Source organism: Pseudophryne corroboree, unplaced genomic scaffold (genome assembly GCF_028390025.1).
Source record: "Pseudophryne corroboree isolate aPseCor3 unplaced genomic scaffold, aPseCor3.hap2 scaffold_99, whole genome shotgun sequence".
Lineage (NCBI taxonomy): Eukaryota > Metazoa > Chordata > Amphibia > Anura > Myobatrachidae > Pseudophryne > Pseudophryne corroboree.
The window spans coordinates 248,039-272,718 of NW_026970570.1; the positions used below are offsets into that span (position 1 = coordinate 248,039).

Consider the following 24,680-nt stretch of genomic DNA (forward strand, 5'->3'; position numbering starts at 1 on the left):
GCCAACTTTGACCCACTGCTTTGGATGACATCACCATATGCAAATCCATCTGCTGCAGGCCTTCCCCCAGGAATGCTTGCACTAGTTGTTGCATTTGGTTTGTTGTTTGGGGGTGCTTCAGTATTAGGCAGCCTTCTGCCCTCCCATGTTCATCTGAAAATATGTGTTCTCCCTGCAGTTGTTGTCCCCAGATGAGAGTTCCTTTATGCTGCCTCAGTTGAATCTCCTTTACTTGACAGAGATGTGCCTGAGCAGCGGCCCTCCCCAGCCCTATCCCAAATCATACTTATTTTGCATAGGAGAGACCATGGTCATGAAGATTATTCTCCCAGTATGAGGTTCATTCATTGCATTCTGGGTATGCTGACCCCTGTGATTTCCCCAAATGTGGGAAACTCGACAGCATTATTTGTGGTAGTGGGGGACTGTGTTTGTGTTTTCCTCTGGTCAGCTCTGGTAAAAGTCAGATTTCTTTGTCTCAGATCTTCCTCTAGCCTTGTTCTTCTTTCGAGAATTCCCTTGTGCTGCCTCAGTTGGATCTCCTTCACTTGACAGGGGGGGTACCCGAGCAGCGACCCTCCCCAGCTCTAGCCCAACTCCTACTTACCTGCCAGGTGAGATACTATGATCACGTAGGTGCTTCTCCCAGGGCAAGGCTCACCCATTGCACTCTGGGTGTGCTGCTCCTGCGATTTCCCCAAATGTGGGAAACTTGACTGCATAATTTGTGTTTCCCCTGGTCGGCTCTCGTATAATTCAGATCTCTTTGTCTCAGGTCTCTCTCCAGCCTAGTTTGCTGTCTGTTTCCACTTCTCTTTTCTTAAGTGCCTTCCAATGCACAATGCAAACTACAGGTAGTGCTGCAGGGCCCACACCCTTTTACTTGCCTTACAGAGCAGCTCTGGAGCTGTTACAGTGCCAAGCTGCTGCAAGAAATCAGCTTGAATGCTTCAGGGGCTGGGGCATGGCCAACATGAGCCCCACACCGAAGGAGGGTGGGGGTGTTTAATGCGAACTAAGGGTCATCCAAGCGCCGCAAAAGGCCGCCATGCCCTGCATACCCCTTTTCTCTTTTCATATGCAGATGAGGGTTCCAGCCAACTTTGGCCCACTGCTTGGATGACATCACCGTATGCAAATCCGTCTTCTGCAGACCTTCCCCCAGGAATGCTTGTACTAGTTGTTGCATTTGGTTTGTTGTTTGGGCGTGCTTCAGTATTAGGCAGCCTTCTGCCCTCCCATGTTCATCTGAAAATATGTGTTCTCCCTGCAGTTGTTGTCCCCAGATGAGAGTTCCCTTGTGCTGCCTCAGTTGAATCTCCTTTACTTGACAGAGATGTGCCTGAGCAGCGGCCCTCCCCAGCCCTATCCCAAATCATACTTATTTTGCATAGGAGATACCATGGTCATAAAGACTGTTCTCCCAGGATGAGGTTCATTCATTGCATTCTGGGTATGCTGACCCCTGTGATTTCCCCAAATGTGGGAAACTCAACTGCATTATTTGTGGTAGTGGGGGACTGTTTTTGTGTTTTCCTCTGGTCAGCTCTGGTAAAAGTCAGATTTCTTTGTCTCAGATCTTCCTCTAGCCTTGTTCTTCTTTCGAGAGTTCCATTGTGCTGCCTCAGTTTGATCTCCTTCACTTGACAGGGGGGTACCCGAGTAGCGACCCTCCCCAGCTCTAGCCCAACTCCTACATACCTGCCAGGTGAGATACTATGATCATGAAGGTGCTTCTCCCAGGGCAAGGCTCACCCATTGCACTCTGGGTGTGCTGCTCCTGCGATTTCCCCAAATGTGGGAAACTTGACTGCATAATTTGTGTTTCCCCTGGTCGGCGCTTGTATAATTCAGATCTCTTTGTCTCAGGTCTCTCTCCAGCCTAGTTTGCTGTCTGTTTCCACTTCTCTTTTCTTGAGCCCCTGCCGTCTATGCCCTTGTGCACTCTCCTGACTTCTCCTGTCTGCTTACTTTGTGCCTTCCAACGCACAATGCGAACTACAGGTAGTGCTGCAGGGCCCACACCCTTTTACTTGCCTTACAGAGCAGCTCTGGAGCTGTTACAGTGCCCAGCTGCTGCAAGAAATCAGCTTGAATACTTCAGGGGCTGGGGCATAGCCAACATGAGCCCCACACCGAAGGAGAATGGAGGTGTTTAATGCGAACTAGGGGTCATCCAAGCACCGCAAAAGGCCGCCATGCCCTGCATAACCCTTTTTTCTTTGCATATGCAGATGAGGGTTCCAGCCAACTTTGGCCCACTGCTTGGATGACATCACCGTATGCAAATCCGTCTTCTGCAGACCTTCTCCCAGGAATGCTTTTACTAGTTGTTGCATTTGGTTTGTTGTTTGGGGGTGCTTCAGTATTAGGCAGCCTTCTGCCCTCCCATGTTCATCTGAAAATATGTGTTCTCCCTGCAGTTGTTGTCCCCAGATGAGAGTTCCCTTGTGCTGCCTCAGTTGAATCTCCTTTACTTGACAGAGATGTGCCTGAGCAGCGGCCCTCCCCAGCCCTATCCCAAATCATACTTATTTTGCATAGGAGATACCATGGTCATGAAGATTGTTCTCCCAGGGTTAGGTTCATTCATTGCATTCTGGGTATGCTGACCCCTGTGATTTCCCCAAATGTGGGAAACTCAACTGCATTATTTGTGGTAGTGGGGGACTGTGTTTGTGCTTTCCTCTGGTCAGCTCTGGTAAAAGTCAGATTTCTTTGTCTCAGATCTTCCTCTAGCCTTGTTCTTCTTTCGAGAGTTCCCTTGTGTTGCCTCAGTTGGATCTCCTTCACTTGACAGGGGGGTGCCCGAGCAGCGACCCTCCCCAGCTCTAGCCCAACTCCTACTTACCTGCCAGGTGAGATACTATGATCATGTAGGTGCTTCTCCCAGGGCAAGGCTCACCCATTGCACTCTGGGTGTGCTGCCCCTGCGATTTCCCCAAATGTGGGAAACTTGACTGCATAATTTGTGTTTCCCCTGGTCGGCTCTCATATAATTCAGATCTCTTTGTCTCAGGTCTCTCTCCAGCCTAGTTTGCTGTCTGTTTCCACTTCTTTTTTCTTGAGCCCCTCCCTTCTATACCCTTGTGGACTCTCTTGACTTCTCCTCCTGTCTGCTTACTTTGTGCCTTCCAACGCACAATGCAAACTACAGGTAGTGCTGCAGGGCCCACACCCTTTTACTTGCCTTTCAGAGCAGCTCTGGAGCTGTTACAGTGCCCAGCTGCTGCAAGAAATCAGCTTGAATGCTTCAGGGGCTGGGGCATAGCCAACATGAGCCCCACACCGACGGAGGGTGGAGGTGTTTAATGCGAACTAAGGGTCATCCAAGCGCCGCAAAAGGCCGCCATGCCCTGCATACCCCTTTTCTCTTTTCATATGCAGATGAGGGTTCCAGCCAACTTTGGCCCACTGCTTGGATGACATCACCGTATGCAAATCCGTCTTCTGCAGACCTTCCCCCAGGAATGCTTGTACTATTTGTTGCATTTGGTTTGTTGTTTGGGGTGCTTCAGTATTAGGCAGCCTTCTGCTCTCCCATGTTCATCTGAAAATATGTGTTCTCCCTGCAGTTGTTGTCCCCAGATGAGAGTTCCCTTGTGCTGCCTCAGTTGAATCTCCTTTACTTGACAGAGATGTGCCTGAGCAGCGGCCCTCCCCAGCCCTATCCCAAATCATACTTATTTTGCATAGGAGATACCATGGTCATGAAGATTGTTCTCCCAGGGTGAGGTTCATTCATTGCATTCTGGGTATGCTGACCCCTGTGATTTCCCCAAATGTGGGAAACTCGACTGCATTATTTGTGGTAGTGGGGGACTGTGTTTGTGCTTTCCTCTGGTCAGCTCTGGTAAAAGTCAGATTTCTTTGTCTCAGATCTTCCTCTAGCCTTGTTCTCTTTTTGAGAGTTTCCTTGTGCTGCCTCAGTTGGATCTCCTTCACTTGACAGGGGGGTGCCCGAGCAGCGACCCTCCCCAGCTCAAGCCCAACTCCTACTTACCTGCCAGGTGAGATACTATGATCAGGAAGGTGCTTCTCCCAGGGCAAGGCTCACCCATTGCACTCTGGGTGTGCTGCTCCTACGATTTCCCCAAATGTGGGACACTTGATTGCATAATTTGTGTTTCCTCTGGTCGGCTACTCGTATAATTCAGATCTCTTTGTCTCAGGTCTCTCTTTAGCCTAGTTTGCTGTCTGTTTCCACTTCTCTTTTCTTGAGCCCCTGCCTTCTATGCCCTTGTGCACTCTCCTGACTTCTCCTGTCTGCTTATTTTGTGCCTTCCAACGCACAATGCAAACTACAGGTAGTGCTGCAGGGCCAACACCCTTTTACTTGCCTTACAGAGCAGCTCTGGAGCTGTTACAGTGCCCAGCTGCTGCAAGAAATCAGCTTGAATGCTTCAGGGGCTGGGGCATAGCCAACATGAGCCCCACACCGACGGAGGGTGGAGGTGTTTAATGCGAACTAAGGGTCATCCAAGCACCGCAAAAGGCCGCCATGCCCTGCATAACCCTTTTCTCTTTTCATATGCAGATGAGGGTTCCAGCCAACCTTGGCCCACTGCTTGGATGACATCACCGTATGCAAATCCGTCTTCTGCAGACCTTTTCCCAGGAATGCTTGTACTAGTTGTTGCATTTGGTTTGTTGTTTGGGGGTGCTTCAGTATTAGGCAGCCTTCTGCTCTCCCATTTTCATCTGAAAATATGTGTTCTCCCTGCTGTTGTTGTCCCCAGATGAGAGTTCCCTTGTGCTGCCTCAGTTGAATCTCCTTTACTTGACAGAGATGTGCCTGAGCAGCGGCCCTCCCCAGCCCTATCCCAAATCATACTTATTTTGCATAGGAGATACCATTATCATGAAGATTGTTCTCCCAGGGTGAGGTTCATTCATTGCATTCTGGGTATGCTGACCCCTGTGATTTCCCCAAATGTGGGAAACTCGACTGCATTATTTGTGGTAGTGGGGGACTGTGTTTGTGCTTTCCTCTGGTCAGCTCTGGTAAAAGTCAGATTTCTTTGTTTCAGATCTTCCTCTAGCCTTGTTCTTTTTTCGAGAGTTTCCTTGTGCTGCCTCAGATGGATCTCCTTCACTTGGCAGGGGGGTGCCCGAACAGCGACCCTCCCCAGCTCTAGCCCAACTCCTACTTACCTGCCAGGTGAGATACTATGATCAGGAAGGTGCTTCTCCCAGGGCAAGGCTCACCCAATGCACTCTGGGTGTGCTGCTCCTAAGATTTCCCCAAATGTGGGACACTTGATTACATAATTTGTGTTTCCTCTGGTCGGCTCTCGTATAATTCAGATCTCTTTGTCTCAGGTCTCTCTCCAGCCTAGTTTGCTGTCTGTTTCCACTTCTCTTTTCTTGAGCCGCTCCCTTCTATGCCCTTGTGCACTATCCTGACTTCCCCGTCTGCTTACTTTGTGCCTTCCAACGCACAATGCAAACTACAGGTAGTGCTGCAGGGCCCACACCCTTTTACTTGCTTTACAGAGCAGCTCTGGAGCTGTTACAGTGCCCAGCTGCTGCAAGAAATCAGCTTGAATGCTTCAGGGGCTGGGGCATAGCCAACATGAGCCCCACACCGAAGGAGGGTGGAGGTGTTTAATGCGAACTAGGGGTCATCCAAGCGCCGCAAAAGGCCGCCATGCCCTGCACACCCCTTTTTTATTTTCATATGCAGACGAGGGTTGAAGCCAACTTTGACCCACTGCTTGGATGACATCACCATATGCAAATCCATCTGTGGCAGGCCTTCCCCCAGGAATGCTTGCACTAATTGTTGCATTTGGTTTGTTGTTTGGGGGTGCTTCAGTATTAGGCAGCCTTCTGCCCTCCCATGTTCATCTGAAAATATATGTTCTCCCTGCAGTTGTTGTCCCAAGATGAGAGTTCCCTTGTGCTGCCTCAGTTGAATCTCCTTTACTTGACAGAGATGTGCATGAGCAGCGGCCCTCCCCAGCCCTATTCCAAATCATACTTATTTTGCATAGGAGATACCATGGTCATGAAGATTTTTCTCCCAGGGTGAGGTTCATTCATTGCATTTTGGGTATGCTGACCGCTGTGATTTCCCCAAATGTGGGAAACTTGACTGCATTATTTGTGGTAGTGGGAGACTGTGTTTGTGCTTTCCTCTGGTCAGCTCTGGTAAAAGTCAGATTTCTTTGTCTCAGATTTTCCTTTAGCCTTGTTCTTCTTTCGAGAGTTCCCTTGTGCTGCCTCAGTTTGATCTCCTTCACTTTACAGGGGGGTACACGAGCAGCGACCCTCCCCAGCTCTAGCCCAACTCCTACTTACCTGCCAGGTGAGATACTATGATCATGAAGGTGCTTCTCCCAGGGCAAGGCTCACCCATTGTACTCTGGGTGTGCTGCTCCTGCGATTTCCCCAAATGTGGGAAACTTGACTGCATAATTTGTGTTTCCCCTGGTCGGCTCTCGTATAATTCAGATCTCTTTGTCTCAGGTCTCTCTCCAGCCTAGTTTGCTGTCTGTTTCCACTTCTCTTTTCTTCAGCCGCTCCCTTCTATACCCTTGTGCACTATCCTGACTTCTCCTCCCGTCTGCTTACTTTGTGCCTTCCAATGCACAATGCAAACTACAGGTAGTGCTGCAGGGCCCACACCCTTTTACTTGCCTTACAGAGCAGCTCTGGAGCTGTTACAGTGCCCAGCTCCTGCAAGAAATCAGCTTGAATGCTTCAAGGGCTGGGGCATAGCCAACATGAGCCCCACACCGAAGGAGGGTGGATGTGTTTAATGCAAACAAGGGGTCAGACAAGCGCCGCAAAAGGCCACCATGCCCTGCACGCCCCTTTTCTGTTTTCATATGCAGACGAGGGTTGAAGCCAACTTTGACCCACTGCTTGGATGACATCACCATATGCAAATCCATCTGCGGCAGGCCTTCCCCCAGGAATGCTTGCACTAGTTGTTGCATTTGGTTTGTTGTTTGGGGGTGCTTCAGTATTAGGCAGCCTTCTGCCCTCCCATGTTCATCTGAAAATATGTGTTCTCCCTGCAGTTGTTGTCCCCAGATGAGAGTTCCCTTGTGCTGCCTCAGTTGAATCTCCTTAACTTGACAGAGATGTGCCTGAGCAGCGGCCCTCCCCAGCTCTATCCCAAATCATACTTATTTTGCATAGGAGATACCATGGTCATGAAGATTATTCTCCCAGGGTGAGGTTCATTCATTGCATTCTGGGTATGCTGACCCCTGTGATTTCCCCAAATGTGGGAAACTTGACTGCTTTATTTGTGGTAGTGGGGGACTGTGTTTGTGTTTTCCTCTGGTCAGCTCTGGTAAAAGTCAGATTTCTTTGTTTCAGATCTTCCTCTAGCCTTGTTCTTCTTTCGAGAGTTCCCTTGTGCTGCCTCAGTTGGATCTCCTTCACTTGACAGGGGGGTGCCCGAGCAGAGACCCTCCCCAGCTCTAGCCCAACTCCTACTTACCTGCCAGGTGAGATACTATGATCATGAAGGTGCTTCTCCCAGGGCAAGGCTCACCCATTGCACTCTGGGTGTGCTGCCCCTGCGATTTCCCCAAATGTGGGAAACTTGACTGCATAATTTGTGTTTCCCCTGGTCGGCTCTCGTATAATTCAGATCTCTTTGTCTCAGGTCTCTCTCCAGCCTAGTTTGCTGTCTGTTTCCACTTCTCTTTTCTTAAGCCGCTCCCTTCTATGCCCTTGCGCACTATCCTGACTTCTCCTCCTGTCTGCTTACTTTGTGCCTTCCAACGCACAATGCGAACTACAGGTAGTGCTGCAGGGCCCACACCCTTTTACTTGCCTTACAGAGCAGCTCTGGAGCTGTTACAGTGCCCAGCTGCTGCAAGAAATCAGCTTGAATGCTTCAGGGGCTGGGGCATAGCCAACATGAGCCCCACACCAAAGGAGGTTGGAGGTGTTTAATGCAAACTAGGGGTCAGCCAAGCGCCGCAAAAGGCCACCATGCCCTGCACGCCCCTTTTCTCTTTTCATATGCAGACGAGGGTTGAAGCCAACTTTGACCCACTGCTTGGATGACATCACCATATGCAAATCCATCTGCGGCAGGCCTTCCCCCAGGAATGCTTGCACTAGTTGTTGCATTTGGTTTGTTGTTTGGGGGTGCTTCAGTATTAGGCAGCCTTCTGCCCTCCCATGTTCATCTGAAAATATATGTTCTCCCTGCAGTTGTTGTCCCCAGATGAGAGTTCCCTTGTGCTGCCTCAGTTGAATCTCCTTTACTTGATAGAGATGTGCATGAGCAGCGGCCCTCCCCAGCCCTATTCCAAATCATACTTATTTTGCATAGGAGATACCATGGTCATGAAGATTTTTCTCCCAGGGTGAGGTTCATTCATTGCATTTTGGGTATGCTGACCCCTGTGATTTCCCCAAATGTGGGAAACTTGACTGCATTATTTGTGGTAGTGGGAGGCTGTGTTTGTGATTTCTTCTGGTCAGCTCTGGTAAAAGTCAGATTTCTTTGTCTCAGATTTTCCTTTAGCCTTGTTCTTCTTTCGAGAGTTCCCTTGTGCTGCCTCAGTTGGATCTCCTTCACTTTACAGGGGGGTACCCGAGCAGCAACCCTCCCCAGCTCTAGACCAACTCCTACTTACCTGCCAGGTGAGACACTATGATCATGAAGGTGCTTCTCCCAGGGCAAGGCTCACCCATTGTACTCTGGGTGTGCTGCTCCTGCGATTTCCCCAAATGTGGGAAACTTGACTGCATAATTTGTGTTTCCCCTGGTCGGCTCTCGTATAATTCAGATCTCTTTGTCTCAGGTCTCTCTCCAGCCTAGTTTGCTGTCTGTTTCCACTTCTCTTTTCTTCAGCCGCTTCCTTCTATACCCTTGTGCACTATCCTGACTTCTCCTCCCGTCTGCTTACTTTGTGCCTTCCAATGCACAATGCAAACTACAGGTAGTGCTGCAGGGCCCACACCCTTTTACTTGCCTTACAGAGCAGCTCTGGAGCTGTTACAGTGCCCAGCTGCTGCAAGAAATCAGCTTGAATGCTTCAGGGGCTGGGGCATAGCCAACATGAGCCCCACACCGAAGGAGGGTGGAGGTGTTTAATGCAAACTAGGGGTCAGTCAAGCGCCGCAAAAGGCCACCATGCCCTGCACGCCCCTTTTCTGTTTTCATATGCAGACGAGGGTTGAAGCCAACTTTGACCCACTGCTTGGATGACATCACCATATGCAAATCCATCTGCGGCAGGCCTTCCCCCAGGAATGCTTGCACTAGTTGTTGCATTTGGTTTGTTGTTTGGGGGTGCTTCAGTATTAGGCAGCCTTCTGCCCTCCCATGTTCATCTGAAAATATGTGTTCTCCCTGCAGTTGTTGTCCCCAGATGAGAGTTCCCTTGTGCTGCCTCAGTTGAATCTCCTTAACTTGACAGAGATGTGCCTGAGCAGCGGCCCTCCCCAGCTCTATCCCAAATCATACTTATTTTGCATAGGAGATACCATGGTCATGAAGATTATTCTCCCAGGGTGAGGTTCATTCATTGCATTCTGGGTATGCTGACCCCTGTGATTTCCCCAAATGTGGGAAACTCGATTGCTTTATTTGTGGTGGTGGGGGACTGTGTTTGTGTTTTCTTCTGGTCAGCTCTGGTAAAAGTCAGATTTCTTTGTTTCAGATCTTCCTCTAGCCTTGTTCTTCTTTTGAGAGTTCCCTTGTGCTGCCTCAGTTGGATCTCCTTCTCTTAACAGGGGGGTGCCCGAGCAGCGACCCTCCCCAGCTCTAGCCCAACTCCTACTTACCTGCCAGGTGAGATACTATGATCATGAAGGTGCTTCTCCCAGGGCAAGGCTCACCCATTGCACTCTGGGTGTGCTGCCCCTGCGATTTCCCCAAATGTGGGAAACTTGACTGCATAATTTGTGTTTCCCCTGGTCGGCTCTCGTATAATTCAGATCTCTTTGTCTCAGATCTCTCTACAGCCTAGTTTGCTGTCTGTTTCCACTTCTCTTTTCTTCAGCCGCTCCCTTCTATACCCTTGTGCACTATCCTGACTTCTCCTCCCGTCTGCTTACTTTGTGCCTTCCAATGTACAATGCAAACTACAGGTAGTGCTGCAGGGCCCACACCCTTTTACTTGCCTTACAGAGCAGCTCTGGAGCTGTTACAGTGCCCAGCTGCTGCAAGAAATCTGCTTGAATGCTTCAGGGGATGGGGCATGGCCAACATGAGCCCCACACCAAAGGAGGGTGGAGGTGTTTAATGCGAACTAGGGGTCATCCAAGCACCGCAAAAGGCCGCCATGCCCTGCACGCCCCTTTTCTCTTTTCATATGCAGATGAGGGTTGAAGCCAACTTTGACCAACTGCTTGGATGACATCACCGTATGCAAATCCGTCTTCTGCAGAACTTCCCCCAGGAATGCTTGCACTAGTTGTTGCATTTGGTTTGTTGTTTGGGGGTGCTTCAGTATTAGGCAGCCTTCTGCCCTCCCATGTTCATCTAAAAATATGTGTTCTCCCTGCAGTTGTTGTCCCCAGATGAGAGTTCCCTTGTGCTGCCTCAGTTGAATCTCCTTTACTTGACAGAGATGTGCCTGAGCAGCGGCCCTCCCCAGCCCTATTCCAAATCATACTTATTTTGCATAGGAGATACCATGGTCATGAAGATTGTTCTCTCAGGGTGAGGTTCATTCATTGCATTTTGGGTATGCTGACCCCTGTGATTTCCCCAAATGTGGGAAACTTGACTGCATTATTTGTGGTAGTGGGGGACTGTGTTTGTGCTTTCCTCTGGTCAGCTCTGGTAAAAGTCAGATTTCTTTGTCTCATATTTAACTCTAGCCTTGTTCTTCTTTCGAGAGTTCCCTTGTGCTGCCTCAGTTGGATCTCCTTCACTTGACAGGGGGGTACCCGAGCAGCGACCCTCCCCAGCTCTAGCCCAAATCCTACTTACCTGCCAGGTGAGATACTATGATCATGAAGGTGCTTCTCCCAGGGCAAGGCTCACCCATTGCACTCTGGGTGTGCTGCTCCTGCGATTTCCCCAAATGTGGGAAACTTGACTGCATAATTTGTGTTTCCCCTGGTCGGCTCTCGTATAATTCAGATCTCTTTGTCTCAGGTCTCTCTCCAGCCTAGTTTGCTGTCTGTTTCCACTTCTCTTTTCTTGAGCCGCTCCCTTCTATGCCCTTGCGCACTATCCTGACTTCTCCTCCTCTCTGCTTACTTTGTGCCTTCCAACGCACAATGCGAACTACAGGTAGTGCTGCAGGGCCCACACCCTTTTACTTGCCTTACAGAGCAGCTCTGGAGCTGTTACAGTGCCCAGCTGCTGCAAGAAATCAGCTTGAATGCTTCAGGGGCTGGGGCATAGCCAACATGAGCCCCACACCGAAGGAGGGTGGAGGTGTTTAATGCGAACTAGGGGTCATCCAAGCGCCGCAAAAGGCCGCCATGCCCTGCACGCCCCTTTTCTCTTTTCATATGCAGACGAGGGTTGAAGCCAACTTTGACCCACTGCTTGGATGACATCACCATATGCAAATCCGTCTTCTGCAGAACTTCCCCCAGGAATGCTTGTACTAGTTGTTGCATTTGGTTTGTTGTTTGGGGGTGCTTCAGTATTAGGCAGCCTTCTGCCCTCCCATGTTCATCTGAAAATATGTGTTCTCCCTGCAGTTGTTGTCCCCAGATGAGAGTTCCCTTGTGCTGCCTCAGTTGAATCTCCTTTACTTGACAGAGATGTGCATGAGCAGCGGCCCTCCCCAGCCCTATTCCAAATCATACTTATTTTGCATAGGAGATACCATGGTCATGAAGATTGTTCTCCCAGGGTGAGGTTCATTCATTGCATTCTGGGTATGCTGACCTCTGTGATTTCCCCAAATGTGGGAAACGCGACTGCTTTATTTGTGGTAGTGGGGGACTGTGTTTGTGTTTTCCTCTGGTCAGCTCTGGTAAAAGTCAGATTTCTTTGTTTCAGATCTTCCTCTAGCCTTGTTCTTCTTTCGAGAGTTCCCTTGTGCTGCCTCAGTTGGATCTCCTTCACTTGACAGGGGGGTGCCCGAGCAGCGACCCTCCCCAGCTCTAGCCCAACTCCTACTTACCTGCCAGGTGAGATACTATGATCATGAAGGTGCTTCTCCCAGGGCAAGGCCCACCATTGCACTCTGGGTGTGCTGCCCCTGCGATTTCCCGAAATGTGGGAAACTTGACTGCATAATTTGTGTTTCCCCTGGTCGGCTCTCGTATAATTTAGATCTCTTTGTCTCAGGTCTCTCTCCAGCCTAGTTTGCTGTCTGTTTCCACTTCTTTTTTCTTGAGCCCCTCCCATCTATACCCTTGTGCACTATCCTGACTTCTCCTCCCGTCTGCTTACTTTGTGCCTTCCAATGCACAATGCAAACTACAGGTAGTGCTGCAGGGCCCACACCCTTTTACTTGCCTTACAGAGCCGCTCTGGAGCTGTTACAGTGCCCAGCTGCTGCAAGAAATCAGCTTGAATGCTTCAGGGGATGGGGCATGGCCAACATGAGCCCCACACCAAAGGAGGGTGGAGGAGTTTAATGCGAACTAGGGGTCATCCAAGCACCGCAAAAGGCCGCCAAGCCCTGCACGCCCCTTTTCTCTTTTCATATGCAGATGAGGGTTGAAGCCAACTTTGACCCACTGCTTGGATGACATCACCGTATGCAAATCCGTCTTCTGCAGAACTTCCCCCAGGAATGCTTGCACTAGTTGTTGCATTTGGTTTGTTGTTTGGGGGTGCTTCAGTATTAGGCAGCCTTCTGCCCTCCCATGTTCATCTGAAAATATGTGTTCTCCCTGCAGTTGTTGTCCCCAGATGAGAGTTCCCTTGTGCTGCCTCAGTTGAATCTCCTTTACTTGACAGAGATGTGCCTGAGCAGCGGCCCTCCCCAGCCCTATTCTAAATCATACTTATTTTGCATAGGAGATACCATGGTCATGAAGATTGTTCTCCCAGGGTGAGGTTCATTCATTGCATTTTGGGTATGCTGACCCCTGTGATTTCCCCAAATGTGGGAAACTTGACTGCATTATTTTTGGTAGTGGGGGACTGTGTTTGTGCTTTCCTCTGGTCAGCTCTGGTAAAAGTCAGATTTCTTTGTCTCAGATTTTCCTCTAGCCTTGTTCTTCTTTCGAGAGTTCCCTTGTGCTGCCTCAGTTGGATCTCCTTCACTTTACAGGGGGGTACCCGAGCAGCGACCCTCCCCAGCTCTAGCCCAACTCCTACTTACCTGCCAGGTGAGATACTATGATCATGAAGGTGCTTCTCCCAGGGCAAGGCTCACCCATTGCACTCTGGGTGTGCTGCCCCTGCGATTTCCCCAAATGTGGGAAACTTGACTGCATAATTTGTGTTTCCCCTGGTCGGCTCTCGTATAATTCAGATCTCTTTGTCTCAGGTCTCTCTCCAGCCTAGTTTGCTGTCTGTTTCCACTTCTCTTTTCTTGAGCCGCTCCCTTCTATGCCCTTGCGCACTATCCTGACTTATCCTCCTGTCTGCTTACTTTGTGCCTTCAAACGCACAATGCGAACTACAGGTAGTGCTGCAGGGCCCACACCCTTTTAGTTGCCTTACAGAGCAGCTCTGGAGCTGTTACAGTGCCCAGCTGCTGCAAGAAATCAGCTTGAATGCTTCAGGGGCTGGGGCAGAGCCAACATGAGCCCCACACAAAAGGAGGGTGGGGGTGTTTAATGCGAACTAAGGGTCATCCAAGCACCGCAAAAGGCCGCCATGCCCTGCATGCCCCTTTTCTCTTTTCATATGCAGATGAGGGATCCAGCCAACTTTGGCCCACTGCTTGGATGACATCACCGTATGCAAATCCGTCTTCTGCAGACCTTCCCCCAGGAATGCTTGTACTAGTTGTTGCATATGGTTTGATATTTGATGGTGCTTCAGTATTAGGCAGCCTTCCGCCCTCCCATGTTCATCTGAAAAGATGTGGTCTCCCTGCAGTTGTTGTCCCCAGACGAAAGTTCCCTTGTGCTTCCTCAGTTGAATCTCCTTAACTTGACGGGGGAGGGGCTGCCCGAGCAGCCACCCTCCCCAGCCCTATCCCAACTCATACTTATTTTGCATATGAGATCTCTTGATCATGAAGATTGTTCTCACAGGGTGAGGTTCATCCATTATATTTTAAAATAGGAAGGTACAAATTACATATTTGAATTGCATCTATGTGTTGGATTCAAATGTCCCCCCCCCCCCTTCCTTTCTCAATTGTGCCCGTCAGCAGCTATTCTAAGGTTGCTGCCAATGGGTGTGACACATTAATTTCTTCTGTGGGGTACACTGGACTCCACAAGGATTCACATTGGGGTGTAGAGTAGGATCTTGATCTGAGGCACCAACCGGCTCAAAGCTTTTGACTGTTCCCAAGAAGCTCAGTGCATTCTCCTCTATAACCCCGCTTCCATGAACAGGGAGCTCAGTTTGCAGTTGGTGCCTTCAGTAGCAGGCCACTTAACAGGGGCCTGCCTCAGGCAGCCTATTCTTAGCTATTAATTTTGACAAGAAAAGAAGAACTTGTTTTATGAGAATCTACAAGGGCTGCAGCAGGCTAGGTCTAATAGACATCTTTACTGCAGCTTCATCACTCCCAGCGGCGCTGTATACTCCCGTGCCCTGGTTGCTGGGTCACTGCAGCGGAGGCTCCGGTTTCTTCCTAAGGTCAGTCACACACACACCGCCCTTCCGGATCACGAGGCCGCTGATGAAGGGGAGCGTGGCCGTAGGGGGTGGACCGTGTGCGCACTGGCGTGGACACTGATTACTGGGCAGCCGCTCCACTAGCCACCAGGTACAGTTAAGGAGCACAGGTCTGGGGGTTTTTCTCCTATATTAAACCAATTTTGTACTGCCCGCAGCGCATTGTGATAGGTAATAGGGCCTGATTCAGGTTGGATTGCAATCACAATAAGCGATCCAACTGCAAAAATTGCTAAGAGCATACGCATGTGCCTGCATTTTCTGCGGCACCCCGCAGAGAATGCGATCGCCTCTGCCTGTCAATCGGGGCAGGGGGGGAGAGGGGGGTCAGCAACACTCCATTTCCAAGTCAGGGATGGAGCGGTGCGGGGGCAAGGCTTCAAAATGGGGTCTGCAATGGAGGAGACACAGGGGGCGTGGTCACAGCGGCTGTATTACATCACATTCAGCCGCTGTGATCACAAAAATGGTGGCGGCTTCCTGCGCGCACATACAGTCTGCACCAGCAGGAGGCTACACCATTTTTTATGATCACGCTGAACTGCAGTGCGACTGCAATTACAGCATGGTCAAGAAGGGAGGCGTCATGCTGGGTGGCCATTAGAGATGAGCGGGTTCGGTTCCTCGGAATCCGAACCCGCCCGAACTTCACCCTTTTTTGCACGGGTCCGAGCAGACTCGGATCCTCCCGCCTTGCTCGGTTATCCCGAGCGCGCCCGAACGTCATCATCCCGCTGTCGGATTCTCACGAGACTCGGATTCTATATAAGGAGCCGCGCGTCGCCGCCATTTTCACACGTGCATTGAGATTGATAGGGAGAGGACGTGGCTGGCGTCCTCTCCGTTTAGATTAGAAGATAGAGACGAGTGACATTTGATTTACTACTAATTTGGGGAGCAGTTGAACTTGTCAGGAGTACTCAGTAGTGCAGAGTTTTGCTGATAGTGACCACCAGTTTTATTATTTATAATCCGTTCTCTGCCTGAAAAAAAACGATACACATACCATATATGTGCTCAGCCTCAGTGTGCTGCATGATATATCATCTATGTATATCTGACTGTGCTGAGTGCTCACTGCTCACACAGCTTAATTGTGGGGGAGACTGGGGAGCAGTTATAGCAGGAGTACAGTGCACACTTTTGCTGCCAGTGTGACCACCAGTATATTGTCTGCCTGAAAAAGTTAAACACTCCTGTGGTGTTTTTTTTTTTTTATTCTATAAACGCATTCTGCTGACAGTGTCCAGCAGGTCGGTCATACATTATATTATATAAATATTTACCTGCAGTAGTGTTATATTTTTTTTTCATCTCTATCATCTTTATCATCTCTATATTAGCAGACGCAGTACGGTAGTCCACGGCTGTGGCTATCTCTGTGTCGTCAGTGCTCGTCCATAATTGTATACCTACCTACCTGTGGTGGTTTTTTTTTTTCTATCTTCTTCATACTAGTAGTTTAGGAGTCTGCTGACAGTGTCCACCAGGTCCATCATTATATTATATACCTACAGTAGTAATATATTTATTATATTATCTATACTAGCAGACGCAGTACGGTAGTCCACGGCTGTGGCTATCTCTGTGTCGTCAGTGCTCGTCCATAATTGTATACCTACCTGTGGTGGGGTGTTTTTTTTCTATCTTCTTCATACTAGTAGTTTAGGAGTCTGCTGACAGTGTCCACCAGGTCCGTCATTATATTATATACCTACAGTAGTAATATATTTAGTATATTATCTATACTAGCAGACGCAGTACGGTAGTCCACGGCTGTACCTACCTCTGTGTCGTCACTCGTCCATAATTGTATACCTAACTGTGGTGGGGGTTTTTTTTCTATCTTCTTCATACTAGTAGTTTAGGAGTCTGCTGACAGTGTCCACCAGGTCCGTCATTATATTATATACCTACAGTAGTAATATATTTAGTATATTATCTATACTAGCAGACGCAGTACTGTAGTCCACGGCTGTACCTACCTCTGTGTCGTCACTCGTCCATAATTGTATACCTACCTGTGGTGGGGTTTTTTTTTCTATCTTCTTCATACTAGTAGTTTAGCAGTCTGCTGACAGTGTCCACCAGGTCCGTCATTATATTATATACCTACAGTAGTAATATATTTAGTATATTATCTATGCTAGCAGACGCAGTACGGTAGGCCACGGCTGTGGCTATCTCTGTGTCGTCAGTGCTCGTCCATAATTGTATACCTACCTACCTGTGGTGGGTTTTTTTTTCTATCTTCTTCATACTAGTAGTTTAGGAGTCTGCTGACAGTGTCCACCAGGTCCGTCATTATATTATATACCTACAGTAGTAATATATTTAGTATATTATCTATACTAGCAGACGCAGTACGGTAGTCCACGGCTGTACCTACCTCTGTGTCGTCACTCGTCCATAATTGTATACCTACCTGTGGTGAAGTTTTTTTTCTATCTTCTTCATACTAGTAGTTTAGCAGTCTGCTGACAGTGTCCACCAGGTCCGTCATTACATTATATATACCTACAGTAGTTATATATATTTTTTTTTATATCATTAATTATCATCTCTATACTAGCAGACGCAGTACGGTAGGCCACGGCTGTGGCTATCTCTGTGTCGTCAGTGCTCGTCCATAATTGTATACCTACCTACCTGTGGTGGGGTTTTTTTTTCTATCTTCATCATACTAGTAGTTTAGCAGTCTGCTGACAGTGTCCACCAGGTCCGTCATTATATAATATATACCTACAGTAGTTATATATATATTTTTTTTATATCATTAATTATCATCTCTATACTAGCAGACGCAGTACGGTAGTCCACGGCTGTAGCTACCTCTGTGTCGTCAGTCACTCGTCATCCATAAGTATACTAGTATCCATCCATCTCCATTGTTTACCTGAGGTGCCTTTTAGTTGTGCCTATTAAAATATGGAGAACAAAAATGTTGAGGTTCCAAAAATAGGGAAAGATCAAGATCCACTTCCACCTCGTGCTGAAGCTGCTGCCACTAGTCATGGCCGAGACGATGAAATTCCATCAACGTCGTCTGCCGAGGCCGATGCCCAATGTCATAGTACAGAGCATGTAAAATTCAAAACACAAAAGATCAGTAAAAAAAAGGACTCAAAAATCTAAATAAAAATCGTCGGAGGAGAAGCGTAAACTTGCCAATATGCCATTTACCACACGGAGTGGCAAGGAACGGCTGAGGCCCTGGCCTATGTTCATGGCTAGTGGTTCAGCTTCACATGAGGATGGAAGCACTCAGCCTCTCGCTAGAAAAATGAAAAGACTTAAGCTGGCAAAAGCACAGCAAAGAACTGTGCGTTCTTCAAAATCACAAATCCACAAGGAGAGTCCAATTGTGTCGGTTGCGATGCCTGACCTTCCCAACACTGGACGTGAAGAGCATGCACCTTCCACCATTTGCACACCCCCTGCAAGTGCTGGAAGGAGCACCCGCAGTCCAGTTCCTGATAGTCAGATTGAAGATGTCAGTGTTGAAGTACACCAGGATGAGGAGGATATGGGTGTTGCTGGCGCTGGGGAGGTGAGGTGGTTTGTTTAAGTCAGGCACCCGGGGAGACACCTGTTGTCCGTGGGAGGAATATGGCCATTGACATGCCTGGTGAAAATACCAAAAAAAACTGCTCTTCGGTGTGGAAGTATTTCAACAGAAATGCGAACAACAGGTGTCAAGCCGTGTGTTGCCTTTGTCAAGCTGTAATAAGTAGGGGTAAGGACGTTAACCACCTCGGAACATCCTCCCTTATACGTCACCTGCAGCGCATTCATCATAAGTCAGTGACAAGTTCAAAAACTTTGGGCGACAGCGGAAGCAGTCCACTGACCAGTAAATCCCTTCCTCTTGTAACCAAGCTCACGCAAACCACCCCACCAACTCCCTCAGTGTCAATTTCCTCCTTCCCCAGGAATGCCAATAGTCCTGCAGGCCATGTCACTGGCAATTCTGACGAGTTCTCTCCTGCCTGGGATTCCTCCGATGCATCCTTGAGTGTAACGCCTACTGCTGCTGGCGCTGCTGTTGTTGCTGCTGGGAGTCGATGGTCATCCCAGAGGGGAAGTCGTAAGACCACTTTTACTACTTCCACCAAGCAATTGACTGTCCAACAGTCCTTTGCAAGGAAGATGAAATATCACAGCAGTCATCCTGCTGCAAAGCGGATAACTGAGGCCTTGGCATCCTGGGCGGTGAGAAACGTGGTTCCGGTATCCATCATTACTTCAGAGCCAACTATAGACTTGATTGAGGTACTGTGTCCCCGGTACCAAATACCATCTAGGTTCCATTTCTCTAGGCAGGCGATACCGAAAATGTACACAGACCTCAGAAAAAGACTCACCAGTGTCCTAAAAAATGCAGTTGTACCCAATGTCCACTTAACCACGGACATGTGGACAAATGGGGCAGGGCAGACTCAGGACTATATGACTGTGACAGCCCACTGGGTAGATGTATTGACTCCCGCCGCAAGAACAGCAGCGGCGGCACCAGTAGCAGCATCTCGCAAACGCCAACTCTTTCCTAGGCAGGCTACGCTTTGTATCACCGCTTTCCAGAATACGCACACAGCTGAAAACCTCTTACGGCAACTGAGGAAGATCATCGCAGAATGGCTTACCCCAATTGGACTCTCCTGTGGATTTGTGGCATCGGACAACGCCAGCAATATTGTGCGTGCATTATATCTGGGCAAATTCCAGCACGTCCCATGTTTTGCACATACCTTGAATTTGGTGGTGCAGAATTATTTAAAAAACGACAGGGGTGTGCAAGAGATGCTGTCGGTGGCCAGAAGAATTGCGGGACACTTTCGGCGTACAGGCACCACGTACAGAAGACTGGAGCAACACCAAAAACGCCTGAACCTGCCCTGCCATCATCTGAAGCAAGAAGTGGTAACGAGGTGGAATTCAACCCTCTATATGCTTCAGAGGATGGAGGAGCAGCAAAAGGCCATTCAAGCCTATACATCTGACCACGATATAGGAGGTGGAATGCACCTGTCTCAAGCGCAGTGGAGAATGATTTCAACGTTGTGCAAGGTTCTGCAACCTTTTGAACTTGCCACACGTGAAGTCAGTTCAGACACTGCCAGCCTGAGTCAGGTCATTCCCGTCATCAGGCTTTTGCAGAAGAAGCTGGAGACATTGAAGGAGGAGCTAAGACAGAGCGATTCCGCTAGGCATGTGGGACTTGTGGATGGAGCCCTTCATTCGCTTAACCAGGATTCACGGGTGGTCAATCTGTTGAAATCAGAGCACTACATTTTGGCCACCGTGCTCGATCCTAGATTTAAAACCTACGTTGTATCTCTCTTTCCGGCAGACACAAGTCTGCAGGGGTTCAAAGACCTGCTGGTGAGAAAATTATCAAGTCAAGTGGAACTTGATCGGTCAACAGCTCCTCCTTCACATTCTCCCGCAATTGGGGGTGCGAGGAAAAGGCTCAGAATTCCGAGCCCACCCGCTGGCGGTGATGCAGGGCAGTCTGGAGCGACTGCTGATGCTGACATCTGGTCCGGACTGAAGGACCTGCCAACGATTACGGACATGACGTCTACTGTCACTGCATATGATTCTCTCACCATTGAAAGAATGGTGGAGGATTATATGAGTGACCGCATCCAAGTAGGCACGTCAGACAGTCCGTACGTATACTGGCAGGAAAAAGAGGCAATTTGGAGGCCCTTGGACAAACTGGCTTTATTCTACCTAAGTTGCCCTCCCACAAGTAGTACTCCGAAAGAGTGTTTAGTGCCGCCGCTCACCTTGTCAGCAATCGGCGTACGAGGTTACTTCCAGAAAATGTGGAGAAGATGATGTTCATTAAAATGAATTATAATCAATTGCTCCGTGGAGACATTGACCAGCAGCAATTGCCTCCACAAAGTACACAGGGAGCTGAGATGGTAGATTCCAGTGGGGACGAATTGATAATCTATGAGGAGGGGGATGTACACGGTGATGAATCGGAGGATGATGATGAGGTGGACATCTTGCCTCTGTAGAGCCAGTTTGTGCAAGGAGAGATTAATTGCTTCTTTTTTGGTGGGGGTCCAAACCAACCCGTCATTTCAGTCAATGTCGTGTGGCAGACCCTGTCACTGAAATGATGGGTTGGTTAAAGTGTGCATGTCCTGTTTATACAACATAAGGGTGGGTGGGAGTGCCCAAGGACAATTCCATCTTGCACCTCTTTTTTCTTTCATTTTTCTTTGCGTCATGTGCTGTTTGGGGAGTGTTTTTTGGAAGGGCCATCCTGCGTGACACTGCAGTGCCACTCCTAGATGGGCCAGGTGTTTGTGTCGGCCACTTGGGTCGCTGAGCTTAGTCACACAGCTACCTCATTGCGCCTCTTTTTTTCTTTGCGTCATGTGCTGTTTGGGGAGTGTTTTTTGGAAGGGCCATCCTGCGTGACACTGCAGTGACACTCCTAGATGGGCCAGGTGTTTGTGTCGGCCACTTGGGTCGCTGAGCTTAGTCACACAGCTACCTCATTGCGCCTCTTTTTTTCTTTGCGTCATGTGCTGTTTGGGGAGTGTTTTTTGGAAGGGCCATCCTGCGTGACACTGCAGTGACACTCCTAGATGGGCCAGGTGTTTGTGTCGGCCACTTGGGTCGCTGAGCTTAGTCACACAGCTACCTCATTGCGCCTCTTTTTTTCTTTGCGTCATGTGCTGTTTGGGGAGTGTTTTTTGGAAGGGCCATCCTGCGTGACACTGCAGTGCCACTCCTAGATGGGCCAGGTGTTTGTGTCGGCCACTTGGGTCGCTGAGCTTAGTCACACAGCTACCTCATTGCGCCTCTTTTTTTCTTTGCGTCATGTGCTGTTTGGGGAGTGTTTTTTGGAAGGGCTATCCTGCGTGACACTGCAGTGCCACTCCTAGATGGGCCAGGTGTTTGTGTCGGCCACTTGGGTCGCTGAGCTTAGTCATCCAGCGACCTCGGTGCAAATTTTAGGACTAAAAATAATATTGTGAGGTGTAAGGTGTTAAGAATAGACTGAAAATGAGTGGAAATTATGGTTATTGAGGTTAATAATACTTTGGGATCAAAATGACTCCCAAATTCTATGAACAAGGGAAAATGTCCTCATCCCGCTGTCGGATTCTCGCGAGATTCGGATTCCATATAAAGAGCTGCGCGTTGCCGCCATTTTTACTCGTGCATTGAAGAGAGAGCGGAGAGGACGTGGCTATGTTCTCTCAGTGGAAATCTCAATATCAGTGCTCAGTATCAGTGGATACTTATTGCTGCTCAGTAATACTAGTAGTGTGTCTCTCCTGCTCAGTGTCAGTTCTCAGTAGTATCCTCATCAGTGCTCAGTATCACTGCTCATTGTCTTGTGCTGCATTGTTGTGCTCAGCATACTACAGTACATTACTAATAGTCCAGTGCTGCATCTTGCTGCTCAGTGTCAGTTCTAGTATCCTCATCAGTGCTCACTATCACTGCTCATTGCATTGTGGTGTTCTGTATACTACAGTAACATAGTAATATAGTAACATATAGTAACATAGTTTTTGAGGTTGAATAGAGGCAAATTGCCCATCGTGTTCAACCTGTTTTAAGTTGTGATGATTCTACATACTTGCTTAATAATGTATTATGACTAGTTAGCTACTACAACTCATGTTACCCCCGGATTAACCATGTTGATATTTTAAGTATTATAAACTTGGATAGCTTTTTAATTCAGAAATGTATCCATTCCTTTTTTAAATCCAATTACAGAGTCCGCCATTACCACCTTCCCTGGCAGGGAATTCCACATCCTGATTGCCCTAACAGTGAAGATCATAGTATCTCACCTGGCAGGTAAGTAGGAGTTGGGCCAGAGCTGTGGAGGATTGCTGCTCGGGCACCCCCTGTGAAGTGAAGGAGATCCAACTGAGGCAGCACAAGGGAACTCTCGAAAGAAGAACAAGGCTAGAGGAAGATCTGAGACAAAGAAATCTGACTTTTACCAGAGCTGACCAGAGGAAAGCACAAACACAGTCCCCCACTACCACAAATAATGCAGTCGAGTTTCCCACATTTTGGAAATCACAGGGGTCAGCATACCCAGAATGCAATGAATGAACCTCACCCTGGGAGAACAATCTTCATGACCATGGTATCGCCTATGCAAAATAAGTATGATTTGGGATAGGGCTGGGGAGGGCCGCTGCTCAGGCACATCTCTGTCAAGTATAGGAGATTCAACTGAGGCAGCACAAGGGAACTCTCATCTGGGGACAACAACTGCAGGGAGAACACATATTTTCAGATGAACATGGGAGGGCAGAAGGCTGCCTAATACTGAAGCACCCCCAAACAACAAACCAAATGCAACAACTAGTACAAGCATTCCTGGGGGAAGTTCTGCAGAAGACGGATTTGCATACGGTGATGTCATCCAAGCAGTGGGCCAAAGTTGGCTGGAACCCTCATCTGCATATGAAAAGAGAAAAGGGGCATGCAGGGCATGGCGGCCTTTTGCGGCGCTTGGATGACCCTTAGTTCGCATTAAACACCCCCACCCTCCTTCGGTGTGGGGCTCATGTTGACAATGCCCCAGCCCCTGAAGCATTCAAGCTGATTTCTTACAGCAGCTTGGCACTGTAACAGCTCCAGAGCTGCTCTGTAAGGCAAGTAAAAGGGTGTGTAGTTTGCATTGTGCATTGGAAGGCACAAAGTAAGCAGACAGGAGGAGAAGTCAGGATAGTGCACAAGGGTATAAAAGGGAGGGGCTCAAGAAAAAAGAAGTGGAAACAGACAGCAAACTAGGCTGGAGAGAGACCTGAGACAAAGAGATCTGAATTATACGAGAGCCGACCAGGGGAAACACAAATTATGCAGTCAAGTTTCCCACATTTGGGGAAATCGCAGGGGCAGCACACCCAGAGTGCAATGGGTAAGCCTTGCCCTGGAAGAAGCACCTTCATGATCATAGTATCTCACCTGGCAGGTAAGTAGGAGTTGGGCTTGAGCTGGGGAGGGTCGCTGCTCGGGCACCGCCCTGTCAACTGAAGGAGATCCAACTGAGGAAGCACAAGGGAACTCTCGAAAGAAGAACAAGGCTAGAGGAAGATCTGAAACAAAGAAATCTGACTTTTACCAGAGCTGACCAGAGGAAAACACAAACACAGTCCCCCACTACCACAAATAATGCAGTCGAGTTACCCACATTTGGGGAAATCACAGGGGTCAGCATACCCAGAATGCAATGAATGAACCTCACCCTGGGAGAACAATCTTCATGACCATGGTATCTCCTATGCAAAATAAGTATGATTTGGGATAGGGCTGGGGAGGGCCGCTGCTCAGGCACATCTCTGTCAAGTAAAGGAGATTCAACTGAGGCAGCACAAGGGAACTCTCATCTGGGGACAACAACTGCAGGGAGAACACATATTTTCAGATGAACATGGGAGGGCAGAAGGCTGCCTAATACTGAAGCACCCCCAAACAACAAACCAAATGCAACAACTAGTGCAAGCATTCCGGGGGGAAGGCCTGCAGCAGATGGATTTGCATATGGTGATGTCATCCAAGCAGTGGGTCAAAGTTGGCTTCAATCCTCATCTGCATATGAAAAGAGAAAAGGGGCGTGCAGGGTATGGCGGCCTTTTGCGGCGCTTGGATGACCCCTAGTTCGCATTAAACACCTCCACCCTCCTTTGGTGTGGGGCTCATGTTGACAATGCCCCAGCCTCTGAAGCATTCAAGCTTATTTCTTACAGCAGCTTGGCACTGAAACAGCTCCAGAGCTGCTCCGTAAGGCAAGTAAAAGGGTGTGGGCCCTGCAGCACTACCTGTAGTTTGCATTGTGCATTGGAAGGCACAAAGTAAGCAGACAGGAGGAGAAGTCAGGATAGTGCACAAGGGTTAGCTGAACACACTAACCGATTGCGCCACAGAGACACTTTGCAAAAAGTATATACTGACAAAGACTAATAAGCATTCATCTAGAACG

General features: G+C 48.8%; 25 non-coding genes and 2 pseudogenes across 25 annotated transcripts; 24 read left to right on the forward strand and 3 right to left on the reverse strand.

The window, feature by feature from the left end:
- Window positions 1-282: 282 nt before the first annotated feature.
- LOC135049384 (U1 spliceosomal RNA) lies at window positions 283-446 on the forward strand. Its single transcript, XR_010241140.1, has one exon. It is a non-coding gene; the product is annotated as a U1 spliceosomal RNA (small nuclear RNA).
- A 153-nt stretch (window positions 447-599) lies between these two features.
- Window positions 600-762, forward strand: LOC135049516 (U1 spliceosomal RNA). The gene has a single exon (XR_010241263.1). It is a non-coding gene; the product is annotated as a U1 spliceosomal RNA (small nuclear RNA).
- Window positions 763-1,377: 615 nt separating this feature from the next.
- LOC135049330 (U1 spliceosomal RNA) lies at window positions 1,378-1,541 on the forward strand. The gene has a single exon (XR_010241091.1). It is a non-coding gene; the product is annotated as a U1 spliceosomal RNA (small nuclear RNA).
- Window positions 1,542-1,693: 152 nt separating this feature from the next.
- On the forward strand, window positions 1,694-1,856 carry LOC135049485 (U1 spliceosomal RNA). Its single transcript, XR_010241233.1, has one exon. It is a non-coding gene; the product is annotated as a U1 spliceosomal RNA (small nuclear RNA).
- Window positions 1,857-2,527: 671 nt separating this feature from the next.
- Window positions 2,528-2,691, forward strand: LOC135049522 (U1 spliceosomal RNA). Its single transcript, XR_010241268.1, has one exon. It is a non-coding gene; the product is annotated as a U1 spliceosomal RNA (small nuclear RNA).
- Window positions 2,692-2,843: 152 nt separating this feature from the next.
- LOC135049558 (U1 spliceosomal RNA) lies at window positions 2,844-2,985 on the forward strand (annotated as a pseudogene).
- Window positions 2,986-3,679: 694 nt separating this feature from the next.
- LOC135049277 (U1 spliceosomal RNA) lies at window positions 3,680-3,843 on the forward strand. Its single transcript, XR_010241041.1, has one exon. It is a non-coding gene; the product is annotated as a U1 spliceosomal RNA (small nuclear RNA).
- Window positions 3,844-3,995: 152 nt separating this feature from the next.
- On the forward strand, window positions 3,996-4,159 carry LOC135049502 (U1 spliceosomal RNA). The gene has a single exon (XR_010241249.1). It is a non-coding gene; the product is annotated as a U1 spliceosomal RNA (small nuclear RNA).
- Window positions 4,160-4,830: 671 nt separating this feature from the next.
- Window positions 4,831-4,994, forward strand: LOC135049612 (U1 spliceosomal RNA). Its single transcript, XR_010241343.1, has one exon. It is a non-coding gene; the product is annotated as a U1 spliceosomal RNA (small nuclear RNA).
- A 152-nt stretch (window positions 4,995-5,146) lies between these two features.
- On the forward strand, window positions 5,147-5,309 carry LOC135049662 (U1 spliceosomal RNA). The gene has a single exon (XR_010241371.1). It is a non-coding gene; the product is annotated as a U1 spliceosomal RNA (small nuclear RNA).
- A 670-nt stretch (window positions 5,310-5,979) lies between these two features.
- Window positions 5,980-6,143, forward strand: LOC135049368 (U1 spliceosomal RNA). The gene has a single exon (XR_010241128.1). It is a non-coding gene; the product is annotated as a U1 spliceosomal RNA (small nuclear RNA).
- Window positions 6,144-6,295: 152 nt separating this feature from the next.
- Window positions 6,296-6,458, forward strand: LOC135049489 (U1 spliceosomal RNA). The gene has a single exon (XR_010241237.1). It is a non-coding gene; the product is annotated as a U1 spliceosomal RNA (small nuclear RNA).
- Window positions 6,459-7,132: 674 nt separating this feature from the next.
- LOC135049321 (U1 spliceosomal RNA) lies at window positions 7,133-7,296 on the forward strand. The gene has a single exon (XR_010241082.1). It is a non-coding gene; the product is annotated as a U1 spliceosomal RNA (small nuclear RNA).
- A 152-nt stretch (window positions 7,297-7,448) lies between these two features.
- LOC135049419 (U1 spliceosomal RNA) lies at window positions 7,449-7,611 on the forward strand. Its single transcript, XR_010241174.1, has one exon. It is a non-coding gene; the product is annotated as a U1 spliceosomal RNA (small nuclear RNA).
- A 674-nt stretch (window positions 7,612-8,285) lies between these two features.
- LOC135049355 (U1 spliceosomal RNA) lies at window positions 8,286-8,449 on the forward strand. Its single transcript, XR_010241115.1, has one exon. It is a non-coding gene; the product is annotated as a U1 spliceosomal RNA (small nuclear RNA).
- A 152-nt stretch (window positions 8,450-8,601) lies between these two features.
- Window positions 8,602-8,764, forward strand: LOC135049506 (U1 spliceosomal RNA). The gene has a single exon (XR_010241253.1). It is a non-coding gene; the product is annotated as a U1 spliceosomal RNA (small nuclear RNA).
- Window positions 8,765-9,438: 674 nt separating this feature from the next.
- Window positions 9,439-9,602, forward strand: LOC135049343 (U1 spliceosomal RNA). Its single transcript, XR_010241104.1, has one exon. It is a non-coding gene; the product is annotated as a U1 spliceosomal RNA (small nuclear RNA).
- A 152-nt stretch (window positions 9,603-9,754) lies between these two features.
- On the forward strand, window positions 9,755-9,917 carry LOC135049420 (U1 spliceosomal RNA). The gene has a single exon (XR_010241175.1). It is a non-coding gene; the product is annotated as a U1 spliceosomal RNA (small nuclear RNA).
- A 674-nt stretch (window positions 9,918-10,591) lies between these two features.
- LOC135049228 (U1 spliceosomal RNA) lies at window positions 10,592-10,755 on the forward strand. Its single transcript, XR_010240994.1, has one exon. It is a non-coding gene; the product is annotated as a U1 spliceosomal RNA (small nuclear RNA).
- A 152-nt stretch (window positions 10,756-10,907) lies between these two features.
- LOC135049448 (U1 spliceosomal RNA) lies at window positions 10,908-11,070 on the forward strand. The gene has a single exon (XR_010241201.1). It is a non-coding gene; the product is annotated as a U1 spliceosomal RNA (small nuclear RNA).
- Window positions 11,071-11,744: 674 nt separating this feature from the next.
- Window positions 11,745-11,908, forward strand: LOC135049341 (U1 spliceosomal RNA). Its single transcript, XR_010241102.1, has one exon. It is a non-coding gene; the product is annotated as a U1 spliceosomal RNA (small nuclear RNA).
- A 152-nt stretch (window positions 11,909-12,060) lies between these two features.
- On the forward strand, window positions 12,061-12,201 carry LOC135049631 (U1 spliceosomal RNA; annotated as a pseudogene).
- Window positions 12,202-12,896: 695 nt separating this feature from the next.
- On the forward strand, window positions 12,897-13,060 carry LOC135049181 (U1 spliceosomal RNA). The gene has a single exon (XR_010240948.1). It is a non-coding gene; the product is annotated as a U1 spliceosomal RNA (small nuclear RNA).
- A 152-nt stretch (window positions 13,061-13,212) lies between these two features.
- Window positions 13,213-13,375, forward strand: LOC135049421 (U1 spliceosomal RNA). Its single transcript, XR_010241176.1, has one exon. It is a non-coding gene; the product is annotated as a U1 spliceosomal RNA (small nuclear RNA).
- A 9,324-nt stretch (window positions 13,376-22,699) lies between these two features.
- LOC135049292 (U1 spliceosomal RNA) lies at window positions 22,700-22,862 on the reverse strand. The gene has a single exon (XR_010241054.1). It is a non-coding gene; the product is annotated as a U1 spliceosomal RNA (small nuclear RNA).
- A 655-nt stretch (window positions 22,863-23,517) lies between these two features.
- LOC135049513 (U1 spliceosomal RNA) lies at window positions 23,518-23,680 on the reverse strand. Its single transcript, XR_010241260.1, has one exon. It is a non-coding gene; the product is annotated as a U1 spliceosomal RNA (small nuclear RNA).
- A 152-nt stretch (window positions 23,681-23,832) lies between these two features.
- Window positions 23,833-23,996, reverse strand: LOC135049247 (U1 spliceosomal RNA). Its single transcript, XR_010241013.1, has one exon. It is a non-coding gene; the product is annotated as a U1 spliceosomal RNA (small nuclear RNA).
- Window positions 23,997-24,680: the final 684 nt, after the last annotated feature.